This window comes from Canis aureus, chromosome 9, assembly GCF_053574225.1.
Source record: "Canis aureus isolate CA01 chromosome 9, VMU_Caureus_v.1.0, whole genome shotgun sequence".
In the NCBI taxonomy this organism is placed as follows: domain Eukaryota; kingdom Metazoa; phylum Chordata; class Mammalia; order Carnivora; family Canidae; genus Canis; species Canis aureus.
The window spans coordinates 23,009,125-23,021,213 of NC_135619.1; the positions used below are offsets into that span (position 1 = coordinate 23,009,125).

The window sequence follows — 12,089 nt, forward strand, 5'->3', positions numbered from 1 at the left end:
GTATATTAAGATTGAAGAAGTAGATGACGTTATTACAGTTAATGAGAGTTATGTTCTATAAAAATAACAAATAGAGAAAGGAGGATGGCTAGAATGAACCCCATCCTGTTGAGGTTTAATTGGAGATATTCATAGAAATTCATACTCTGTTTCTCTGGCTCTCTGGCTCTCTGTCTCCCTACATCTACAGATTGATTGAGAGATAAATGTAGATGTATATGTATGCATGTGTTAATGTATTATACATACATATATTTCCTAGTTCTGTCCACTGAGGGGCCCAGAAGGCAAGAAAAGCCAGTACCACACACAGTATCTAATGCCATTCCAAATAACGGGGATTTGTTGGAGAAAACACCAAATAACGGGGATTTGTTGGAGAAAACACTTATCTCCAGGGTCAGGTCAATGAAACACATCATAAGGTTAAAATATCTTATAGTACCAGAAACAGCAATGCTGTGTTCCACAAATGATGGAGGCATGTCTAAAGGATAAAGGATCCAAATGACCAAATCTGGGACAATTTTAGCAACAAAATAAATAATGATAGAATTGATATGTAACCTAAAGAATAAAGTGATTATTCCTAAGCCCACATTGATATTAACAAATTGAGTCAATCAATAATTAAGTTGTGGAACAGCTTTTCCTTACAACAAAATTTTAATTAATAAATATAGAAATAATTAAAAATAGAAAACCATCATTAGGCAAATATCACAGTAATAATGGCAAAATCCATCATTGTATGATAAAGTAGTTGGCAGAAGTATGATGAGTAATAAGATATTTACATAATATCTAAGAATCTTCTCACAAGATAATTATTAAATACAAAAGGAAAATAAGAACATTATAGATAAATCTCACAGATACCACCTTAACCAAGTGATCGAATTTGACATTACCAAAAATAGAACATACCAATATCATGTATTTACTTACTGAGGAGAGTTCATTGCCTTTAGAGTTCTTGCTCAAAATAAACAATCCCATTCTAATCATGAGAAAACATCACATAAATCAAAATTCAAGAACATTTTATAAAATAACTGACTAGGTCCCTTCAAAACTGTCAAAGCAACGAATGAAAAGATTGAAAACTGTTTCCTAAGGGAGTTTCTACCTATCTGTCTACGTTCTAAATCTCATAGCTTTATCGCTTTATTTTCCCTCTTCTGATCTCTTTACACTTGTTGGTTAATGCCTTATTGAAAACACGTTGTTATCACTTTTGGAGTTTCAAGAGAAAATGGGGGCTTATATTGCATGCTTTATCAAGAACATTTTGAAGTGAATCTAGCATTTAATATTTACTGCAGTATATTGTAGTAAAGAATACAATGGCTTCTAGAACAACAACGTCTGGATTTTTTGTCAAGGTATCCCCATCATTGCTTCTGTACTATCAGTGCAAATGATGGCATAGTAAGAAAGCTATGAAAATGTGAGAAAACAGTTGACAAATGGTCTCAGGGATTCCATGTCCTCAGTGCCTACTTTAAAAAAGAAACTATTCTAAAGGATATATTTTAAGACAAAAATATTAAGTAACTTCTAGAGGATGTACTCAAAGAAGAAATAAGTGTTAAGAAATATTAGAATGTTAAATTTCTACTATTCAGTAATTAATGATGAGAAATATAACTGTGTAAATAAAGATAAACTTTGAAAGTATAAAACAAGCAAGAACACAATTCTGCTTTCCTTTCAAAAGGCTGCACTATCAATTTCTTTAATACCTTCGGAGACCTAGCCCTGATCTATAATTTCATTTCATCTCCTGTGGGTTAGGGTATGGGCAAAATAGATAAAGGGGATTTAAAAAGTACACTTACCTTGATGAGCACTGAGTAATGTATAGAATTGTTGAATCATTACCTCAAACTAATAAAACACAGTTTGCTAATTATACTTCAAGAAAAAATGTTGAATAAAAAAAACAGTTGCAATGTCATGAAATGTTTGGGAAAAATTTAGCCAATATTTACTAGACCTTTAGTAAAAAAAAATAAAAATAAAAAAAAAATAAAAAAAGCATTGCTAGAGGAAATAAAGAATATAGCAATATATTGAGAAATAGTCCATGATCATCAATTGGAAGACTAAATGCTGCTAAGATGTTAGTTCTTAAATTGATCCATAGATCAGTTTTTTTTTTAATGGAAATTGACAGGCTGATTCTAAATCTTATTTGGCAGTGCAAATAAATAAAGTAGCCAAAACAATCTACTAAAGAACAAAGTAAAGGGGTTAAACTATGTGATTTTAAGACTTTCTCTAACACTACAATAATCAATACAACTTGACAGTGCTATAAACATAGACATATTGAAAAATGGAACAGAAAGAAGTGTAGCAGTGGGTGCCCGCAATATTCCCAATTGATTTTTGACAAAACTAACAAATGAATTAAACATGGCAATGTAGTCTTTTTTTTTTTTTTTTAAGGTACTGGAATATCTAAATCCTTATATGTAAAAAAGAAACCTCAACTCATGTTTCACACCATATATAAAAATTATTTTAAAATTGAGTATGCACTTAAACGTAAAGCCAACAATAAAGATCACATAAGAAAGAATTCATGTGACTTTATGATAGATTTCATAAACAGAGGATAACAAGAAAACACTAATCATAAAAGAAAAAGAGTGTTAAATTGAACTTAATCAACTTAGGAAATATTTGGTTTGAAAGATACCCTTAATATGAAAATGCATGTATATTTCACAAATCATACCTTGATATACTGTTTTAATATTTATTATATATTTAATATTTATATTCATTTTTATTTATTATACATGCATATATTTAAATGTTTTATTCAAATATAATAAAAAATCTTACAACTTAATAAGAAAAAGACACATGACCCAATTAGAAATGGATAAAGGTTTATACATATACCTCATAAAAGACAAAATAGACATTAAAAACATGAAAGATGATTAACATCGTTAGTCTTTAGAGAAATGCAAATTAAAACTGAAATACTTCTACACACTTACTAGATCCCCTAAAACTAAAAAAATGACTGATGATAGCAAATGTTGAGGAGGCTATGCAGCAACTGGGACTCATACATATTTTTGTGAAACATTTTGGTGATTACTTATATAAATTAACATAAACTTACCATATGACTCAAGATTCTTTTTTTAAGATTTTATTTATTTATTCGTGAGAGGTACACAGAGAGAGAGAGAGAGAGAGGCAAAGACACAGGGAGAGGGAGAAGCAGGCTCCATGGGGGAGCCCAATGCAAGACTTGATCCTAGATCACAGGATCAGGCCCTGAGTCAAAGGTAGACACTCAATCACTGAGCCACCCAGGCATTCTTCAATAATTCTACTCTTAAGAGAAATGAATACCTAACACAAAATATTTGTCCAGAAAGTGTCTTGCAAAATTCTTTTTTCTAGAAGCCCTATTCATTTATTTATGATACCTCAAAACTGGGAAGAATTCAAATATCCACCATCAGGTACATATATAAACTATGGTATATTCAATGGAATATTTGTTAAAAAATTAAAAATTGAACTACTGATACATGCTATGTAGTGAGGTATTTAAAAAAATACAATACTGAGTGAAACAACTCACACACAAAAGTATGTAGTTTTTTTTTTTTTTATCAATTTATGTGAAATGCTAGAAGGTAAACTAACCTTTAGAGACAGAAAACAGATTGTTGGTGTCCTGTGATCAGAGATAGGGAAGGGGTCAAGTAAAAAGGAGAATGAGAAAATGTTTTGATGGATGGAAATATAAGTTTTCTTTTGGATAGAAGTTAAAATAGGCTACGTTCATCAAATTATATAAGACATAGGACACATTTTATTGTAAGTGAAACTTTAATAAATGAACTAAAAATGTAAAACAATACTACCTTTAATGTCACTATTCATAGATTATCCTTTACTCCTTTTTTGTATTCTATAAGGATACTTCTATCTATATAAATACTTATTAAAGTAGGTGCATGGTCCACGCATTTTCTCTTTACCTTTGCAGCTAAGAAATTTCACCTGGATGAACCAAAATGAGGATAATTTAGCAAGATTCATATTTGATATTTACTGGTATTTTGGAGTCTTTTTGTAGCACATGATTATTTTTTTCTTACATTACTATTTTATTTTCTATCATCTATCTCTTGTATTTCCTTTTATTCAAGAACTGTTAACAGGATGTGTGTTGGAATTTTAGGCTCTGTGTCTCTGTTTATCAACACTTATTTCCTACTTCAATTTCTGTGTTCTTTTATTCTGCATTCTTAGAAAATTCCTTATTTGACCTTTACTTTCCCTACTCATTTTATTTTTAAATGTTCAGTTGGATTAATTTATTATTATCAGGACATTTTGAAGGTAATGTTACTGTCTTAATTTCAACAATCATAGCTTTAGTTGCCAAAAATTGCAGTATTTCTAGTTCTGAGAAAACTTTTCAATTTCTAGGTATGATAGCTACTCAAAGTCTCCAAAAATTAATTCCTAATTATAATTATTTTAGAATTTCCTCCTATTTTCTGGTGTATTCTTTTGCTTTGTCAGTTAAGACTTTATTGAGCTCATGGCTTTTCCTTGTAGCTGTTTGTTTTTTATCATATATTTTGCAATTTTTGACTGCTCTGATCCCGGGACTCCAGGATCAGGTCTCAGTGCTAAACCACTGAGCCACCAAGGCTGCCCTTGTTGTTACTTTCTTACTGTACCCAAGTTATAAAATAAATCATATCATAGGTATGCATGTATAGGAAAAAACATAATATATTGGGTTCAGTACTGTCTGCCATTTCAGGCTTCCAGTGAGGGTCTGGGAATGAATCCACCATGGACAAGGTGGGGTCTACTCTATAGGGAAGTGGAAAACACAGTACTTTCTTAGCTTACTTGGGAATGTCTGGGAGTGTAGGTTTTGATTGTAGTGTCCCCAGCTCCAGTGTTTTGGCAAGGAAAAGAAGGACAAGGACCTGTAGACTAGTGCTTTTCTTTATGTGTTTGAGCAACTTTAATTTTTTCCCCCTGGATGAAGAAGAATCTCATTTTTTCCTAGTGGCATTGATTTTACTTCCAATGTTATGATTTTTATTTTTGTTTTGTTTTCATTTTGGAAAGAGAGTTCGACATATTTAAATAGTCATCTTGAACCAGTATTACTACTTGGCAACTTTCATTTCAACAATAGAAATTCCATGTGTTTACCTCAAATAGTATTCTTCTATGCATTATTTAAATGGCTCTCTTTCATCACATTTTATCAATGCAACTGCCATAATGACTTCACTAATCCCTTTCCATCTTTCCATACTATCACCAAATCCCTGGTGTAAAATGGAAATTGTGCATTTTTAACATTAAAAAAAGCACCTCTAAGAAATTCTGAAAATAACTACACATATATATTTACTTCATCTTGTCCTTATTCAGAGTTCTGAAATTTAAGCAAATTCATCCCAGATTGTATACATAGTCCTTTTCTACTGGCAAAGATATTTGATATACTATACTTGAAATAGCCATTAGTCTAAGTCATAATCAAAATTATTAAAACAAACATGGCTAATAAAAGAAAAAAAGTTGAATTCAACACTTTAATGCATCTGCTTTGAAGTTCCACTTCACATAATGCTGGCTAATTTTCACATCTATTTTTCTCTGAACTGACTTCCAAGGATATTAGAGAAATGCTTGGAAAAACATATTTTAAGGGACAATTCCTTAAAACATCAATTCTGAGAGTAAGATGAACAAAAGCTATCATACAAGTGGATAGCAAATGAAATTTTCTCGATTCGTGAGATGAAGATGAAACCTTGACAAACTTCCACATAAAAATCTTCAAAAGCTTATCACTTATGACATTCATGATAAATTTTGATTAGTTGTTCTGGGTTTTCATGAGTGATAATAAACAAAATCTGGGAACTTAACTCTATTTTGCCAATGAGTTTCTTTTTTTTTAATTTGCTTATCTCCCAGTTCATCTTGTTGTAATACAAATACAAATGCCACAATTAGTTTTAAAAAATCAACATAGGGACATCTGGGTGGCTCAGCCATTGAGCATCTGCCTTTGGCTCAGGGCATGACCCTGGAGTCCCAGGATTGAGTCCCACATCAGGCTCCCTGCATGGAGCCTGCTTCTCCCTCTGCCTGTGCCTCTGCCTCTCTCTCTCTCTCTCTGTGTCTCTCATGAATAAATAAATAAAATCTTTTTAAAAAATCAACATAATGATGTTCCATTAACATTTCTCTAAAGTAAAACATGACCTTGAATCCAGAAATAATAACCTTTGAAAGGTAAATGTTGGAGGAAAGTTAGAAATAACTTCATATACAATACCTCTGGCATGTATATTAGAACCAAAACACTTTGTGTAGTCCAGAACTGATTGATGTCCAAATTAATCAACATTAGTATGACTTAAAGAACTTCAAAGCTTCCATCTGAAGCAGAGACTGAAATAGTTAGGTTAGTTGTTATTTTTGTCCTTTGGACTTGTCTTTTTTCTCATAACTCGACCCATGTGAGATTTTATGTAGTCTCATGACTTTAACTGTCACCCCTTTACAGATGACTTTCATCTCAGAGTCCCTAGGTAGGAGCTTTGGATCTATTTCCAAATGCACAATTTGACAGAAGCATACTTTGTTCAAATAGTACTTCAGATCCAAGAAACTTGCTCTTTCCCAAGTGTTTCTACAACAATCAACTGCACTACCATTTTTTTAACCATCCAGATCATAAAGTACAATTTAAGTCATCTTTAACTTTTCCAACTTCTTTACATTGAATTCATTTAAAACTTCTATTTTCCCGCATAGCTGATCCTATACCACACTTTTTCATTCCTGTGGTCTTTGCCTTAATCTAAGGCCTTCATCACGTTCCACCTAGAAAACCATGCCCTAGCCTTTTAATTTGCCTACCTGCCTTCTTTCTTCTCTCACTCCTTCCTGTTTCTGTATTTTACCTCTGGTCTCTTTGTCATAATTAACCAGACATATTTGTCTTAAAATATAAATATTATGATACTGAAATTTTCTGAAAAATCTTTAGGGTCTTCTCCATGAATAGCTAATGGCCCTTTTTCAGAAATGTTTACACAACAGTATCTCTCCCCACCCATGCTCTTCTGCTATGGACTTTGGCTCTATCCACCAAAATTCACCCACCTGAATCTGGCACATATTACAGCTTTGATCCTCTGAATAAGGTAGACTTGATGTGCTACCTCCTGATGAAACTCTTAACTGCTGTGCAATTTAACACTTTTTGGCCCTTGAAAACAAATTGCCATATAAAAAGTATTACCATGCTTTATGAAGCCTGAGGCACATAAAGTATGGTAATACTGGAGGAGAAATGAGAAAGAAAACATCTAGTCTCTGGACATGTGAGTAAAGAGGAGGCTTTGGAAGTGCATCCTGCAGCCTAAGCTCTTCCATCTGACTCCATGTTGAACAGATATGAACAAACACATCACATCCTTCCCAAATTCCTGACTCCTTCATTTGTAAACAAAATAAAATGGCTGCATAATTTTTTGGCATAGTTTATTTTGCAGCAATAGATAATTGAAGTGATGGCAAATAATTTTTTAAAAATAATCTAATATTTTTGCTGTAATCTGGACAAATCATGACTTCTAGCCAAATATTTTACTTTGTTGAACTTATCCCAATTGTGCAGATCAATATTAGATTACTTCTTATTTTTTCCTTTTACTATAAACCTGCATACTTTATATTCTTTACAAATACTGTTAACTTGAACTAAAACCCTCCAAAGAGGCAAGAACTCCAAAGGCTAATCATTCTTGTAAGCTACTACTCAAATATCACCAGTTTCTAAAGTGTTACTTTGTTCCTGCAGCCCCAAATTTCTCTGTGTGTTCATCATCATAAAAGCATTTTCATTTGATATTTATGCCTTTCTTGCTTTTATCACATTGTGTCCTTACATGGTTTTCTCTCCCTTGCCCATGTTTGTTAAGTAGGCTAGGCTCAGTGGGGGTAAAAATATCCTAAATTTTATTAACTCAGATAACCCACAGTGCAGTAAATGAGTGTCAGTGAGTGGCTTTGCACTCTAGTGGTGGTGATTTCATCTAGTAGTTCTTAAAAGTCCTTCTAGCAAGTGTTTTACAGCTAGGAGATCTTCACATCCTTCACTGGATCTTCTGCATCTGTCCTATAGCTGAGGAAGGAAATAGCAAGCAAAGGATTTCATCAGCAGTTGAGAAGCAAAGTTAATAAGTAAAATATAGTACTTTTACCTACATTCCTAGGGTTGGAATAAATCACAAAGTTCAATTTCAATGCAAAGCAAACTAAAATTATATAATAAGAATCTTAAACATGTTCTTTTAAGTTTCCATGTAGAATTTTTTCAGCAAAACTATGTCTTGGTACAGAGTTGATGAGCCATATGACAGACTTGAGTTTAATTTGATCAGGTACATCCAGCTTGCTCTTCAGAATGGCAGCTCAATGTCCCTAAGCAGCAGATCATGATGGTTCCTGTCAGTTTTTTTTTATCTTGCCAACACCAGACATTATGGTATTTTTACTTAAACAAGTCCAAGAAGATGTTTATGTATACAATGGAATATTACTCAGCCATTAGAAATGACAAATACCCACCATTTGCTTCAATGTGGATGGAACTGGAGGGTATTATGCTGAGTGAAGTAAGTCAATCGGAGAAGGACAAACAGTGTATGTTCTCATTCATTTGGGGAATATAAATAATAGTGAAAGGGAATATAAGGGAAGGGAGAAGAAATGTGTGGGAAATATCAGAAAGGGAGACAGAACATAAAGACTCCTAACTCTGCGAAACGAACTAGGGGTGGTGGAAGGGGAGGAGGGCGGGGAGTGGGGGTGAATGGGTGATGGGCACTGAGGGGGGCACTTGACGGGATGAGCACTGGGTGTTACTCTGTATGTTGGCAAATTTAACACCAACAAAAAATAAATTTATTATTAAAAAAAAACACAAGTCCAGTAGGCATAAAAGAATATCCCATTGTTGCTTAACTATTTAACATTCAATTATCTATTAATTATGAACTAATTTAATATATTATTATTTTTAAAAATAATTTTTGACACTTACTTTTTTATAACTTTGTCCTATTTTTCCATTGATATGCAAACTTTTCCTTTGGCAAACTATTGGCAAACTATTCTTACATATTTCATGCGTCTGTGTTATATATCATCCTATCATCTACTCTCTATAATTTTGGTAGCGGTGTTTTAATTGAATAGAAATATTCAATTATAATTTAGTCAATTTATCTATTTTCTAATAATTTGCATATTTAAAAATTTGTTTAAAAATTCTCTTCCAAAAAAAAATTAAAAAAAAATAAAAAATAAAAAAAAATAAAAAAATAAAAATTCTCTTCCAGAGTCTATTTTCTTGCATTTTTTGTAAACATGATACTTTTTCTTTCACATTAGTTCTTTGATCTATCCACTGTGTGCTCATATATGTCATATTAGATAGGAATTCAACTTTGTCTCTATATACTGAGTCAGTTTTTTAGACGTCATGGCCAGAGTAGTTTGTACATTTACCATTGAATTGCAGGATCATTTTTATCATGTATGTCTTGTATGTCATACATATCATGTATGTATATTAAGGATCATTCTTTCAGGCCTCCATTTGTTCCATTAGATATTTTTCTGTTTGTGCAACAATACTATCCAATTTTTTTTATTATGGCGTTGTTGTATGTTTTAATGTCTAGTAGAGTAATTCCTCTTGTTACTTTTTTCATTTTTTTAAGATTAAGTTAGCTTTTGTGGATCTTTATTTTTTGAATAAATTTTATAATAACTGAATTGAAATCCTGAAAAATATCAAAATGCAATATTGAATGGGATTGCATTGAATGAACATATAAGGCATAATTTGGGGAATAAGCAGCCTCTTTGTGTTATGATTTATTTTATGCTATCACTTTTTTTGGAGTTTTAGGTCTCTTAAGATCTTTATAGCTGATACTCTAAATAGTTTTCTACTTGATTATATATGGTATAGACAGATACAAAATTTTATGACTTGATTTTATTTCTAACAACTTTACAAAATTATTTTATCAGTAACAAAAACCTTTGAATATGGATTTTTTTTTTTTTTTTACTCTTTTGTTTTTTTTTGTTTTTTTTTCCTTCTTTTTTTTTTTTTTTTTTATTGGTGTTCAATTTACTAACATACAGAATAACACCCAGTGCCCGTCACCCATTCACTCCCACCCCCCGCCCTCCTCCCCTTCTACCACCCCTAGTTCGTTTCCCAGAGTTAGCAGTCTTTACGTTCTGTCTCCCTTTCTGATATTTCCCACACATTTCTTCTCCCTTCCCTTATTTTCCCTTTCACTATTATTTATATTCCCCAAATGAATGAGAACATATAATGTTTGTCCTTCTCCGATTGACTTACTTCACTCAGCATAATACCCTCCAGTTCCATCCACGTTGAAGCAAATGGTGGGTATCTGTCATTTCTAATAGCTGAGTAATATTCCATTGTATACATAAACCACATCTTCTTTATCCATTCATCTTTCGTTGGACACCGAGGCTCCTTCCACAGTTTGGCTATCGTGGCCATTGCTGCTAGAAACATCGGGGTGCAGGTGTCCCGGCGTTTCATTGCATTTGTATCTTTGGGGTAAATCCCCAACAGTGCAATTGCTGGGTCGTAGGGCAGGTCTATTTTTAACTGTTTGAGGAACCTCCACACAGTTTTCCAGAGTGGCTGCACCAGTTCACAGTCCCACCAACAGTGTAAGAGGGTTCCCTTTTCTCCGCATCCTCTCCAACATTTGTTGTTTCCTGCCTTGTTAATTTTCCCCATTCTCACTGGTGTGAGGTGGTATCTCATTGTAGTTTTCATTTGTATTTCCCTGATGGCAAGTGATGCAGAGCATTTTCTCATATGCATGTTGGCCATGTCTATGTCTTCCTCTGTGAGATTTCTCTTCATGTCTTTTGCCCATTTCATGATTGGATTGTTTGTTTCTTTGGTGTTGAGTTTAATAAGTTCTTTATAGATCTTGGAAACTAGCCCTTTATCTGATATGTCATTTGCAAATATCTTCTCCCATTCTGTAGGTTGTCTTTGAGTTTTGTTGACTGTATCCTTTGCTGTGCAAAAGCTTCTTATCTTGATGAAGGCCCAATAGTTCATTTTTGCTTTTGTTTCTTTTGCCTTCGTGGATGTATCTTGCAAGAAGTTACTATGGCCGAGTTCAAAAAGGGTGTTGCCTGTGTTCTTCTCTAGGATTTTGATGGAATCTTGTCTCACATTTAGATCTTTCATCCATTTTGAGTTTATCTTTGTGTATGGTGAAAGAGAGTGGTCTAGTTTCATTCTTCTGCATGTGGATGTCCAATTTTCCCAGCACCATTTATTGAAGAGACTGTCTTTCTTCCAATGGATAGTCTTTCCTCCTTTATCGAATATTAGTTGCCCATAAAGTTCAGGGTCCACTTCTGGATTCTCTATTGTGTTCCACTGATCTATGTGTCTGTTTTTGTGCCAGTACCACACTGTCTTGATGACCACAGCTTTGTAGTACAACCTGAAATCTGGCATTGTGATGCCCCCAGATATGGTTTTCTTTTTTAAAATTCCTCTGGCTATTCGGGGTCTTTTCTGATTCCACACAAATCTTAAAATAATTTGTTCTAACTCTCTGAAGAAAGTCCATGGTATTTTGATAGGGATTGCATTAAACGTGTATATTGCCCTGGGTAACATTGACATTTTCACAATATTAATTCTGCCAATCCATGAGCATGGAATATTTTTCCATCTCTTTGTGTCTTCCTCAATTTCTTTCAGAAGTGTTCTATAGTTTTGAGGGTATAGATCCTTTACATCTTTGGTGAGGTTTATTCCTAGGTATCTTATGCTTTTGGGTGCAATTGTAAATGGGATTGACTCCTTAATTTCTCTTTCTTCAGTCTCATTGTTAGTGTATAGAAATGCCACTGACTTCTGGGCATTGATTTTGTATCCTGCCACGCTACCGAATTGCTGTATGAGT

At 33.2% G+C, this 12,089-nt stretch overlaps 2 long non-coding RNA genes across 7 annotated transcripts in view; one reads left to right on the forward strand and one right to left on the reverse strand.

Moving 5' to 3' along the window:
• LOC144320506 (uncharacterized) overlaps positions 1–12,089 on the forward strand; it is a 148,075-nt gene that overhangs the window by 23,143 nt on the left and 112,843 nt on the right. The gene's annotated exons all lie outside the window — the stretch shown is intronic.
• Positions 8,030–12,089, reverse strand: part of LOC144320507 (uncharacterized) — a 63,195-nt gene continuing 59,135 nt past the window's right edge. For both annotated transcript variants that reach the window (XR_013386133.1, XR_013386134.1), the window contains one exon: positions 8,030–8,218. This is a non-coding gene — a long non-coding RNA (uncharacterized LOC144320507). The remainder of the gene's footprint in view (positions 8,219–12,089) is intronic.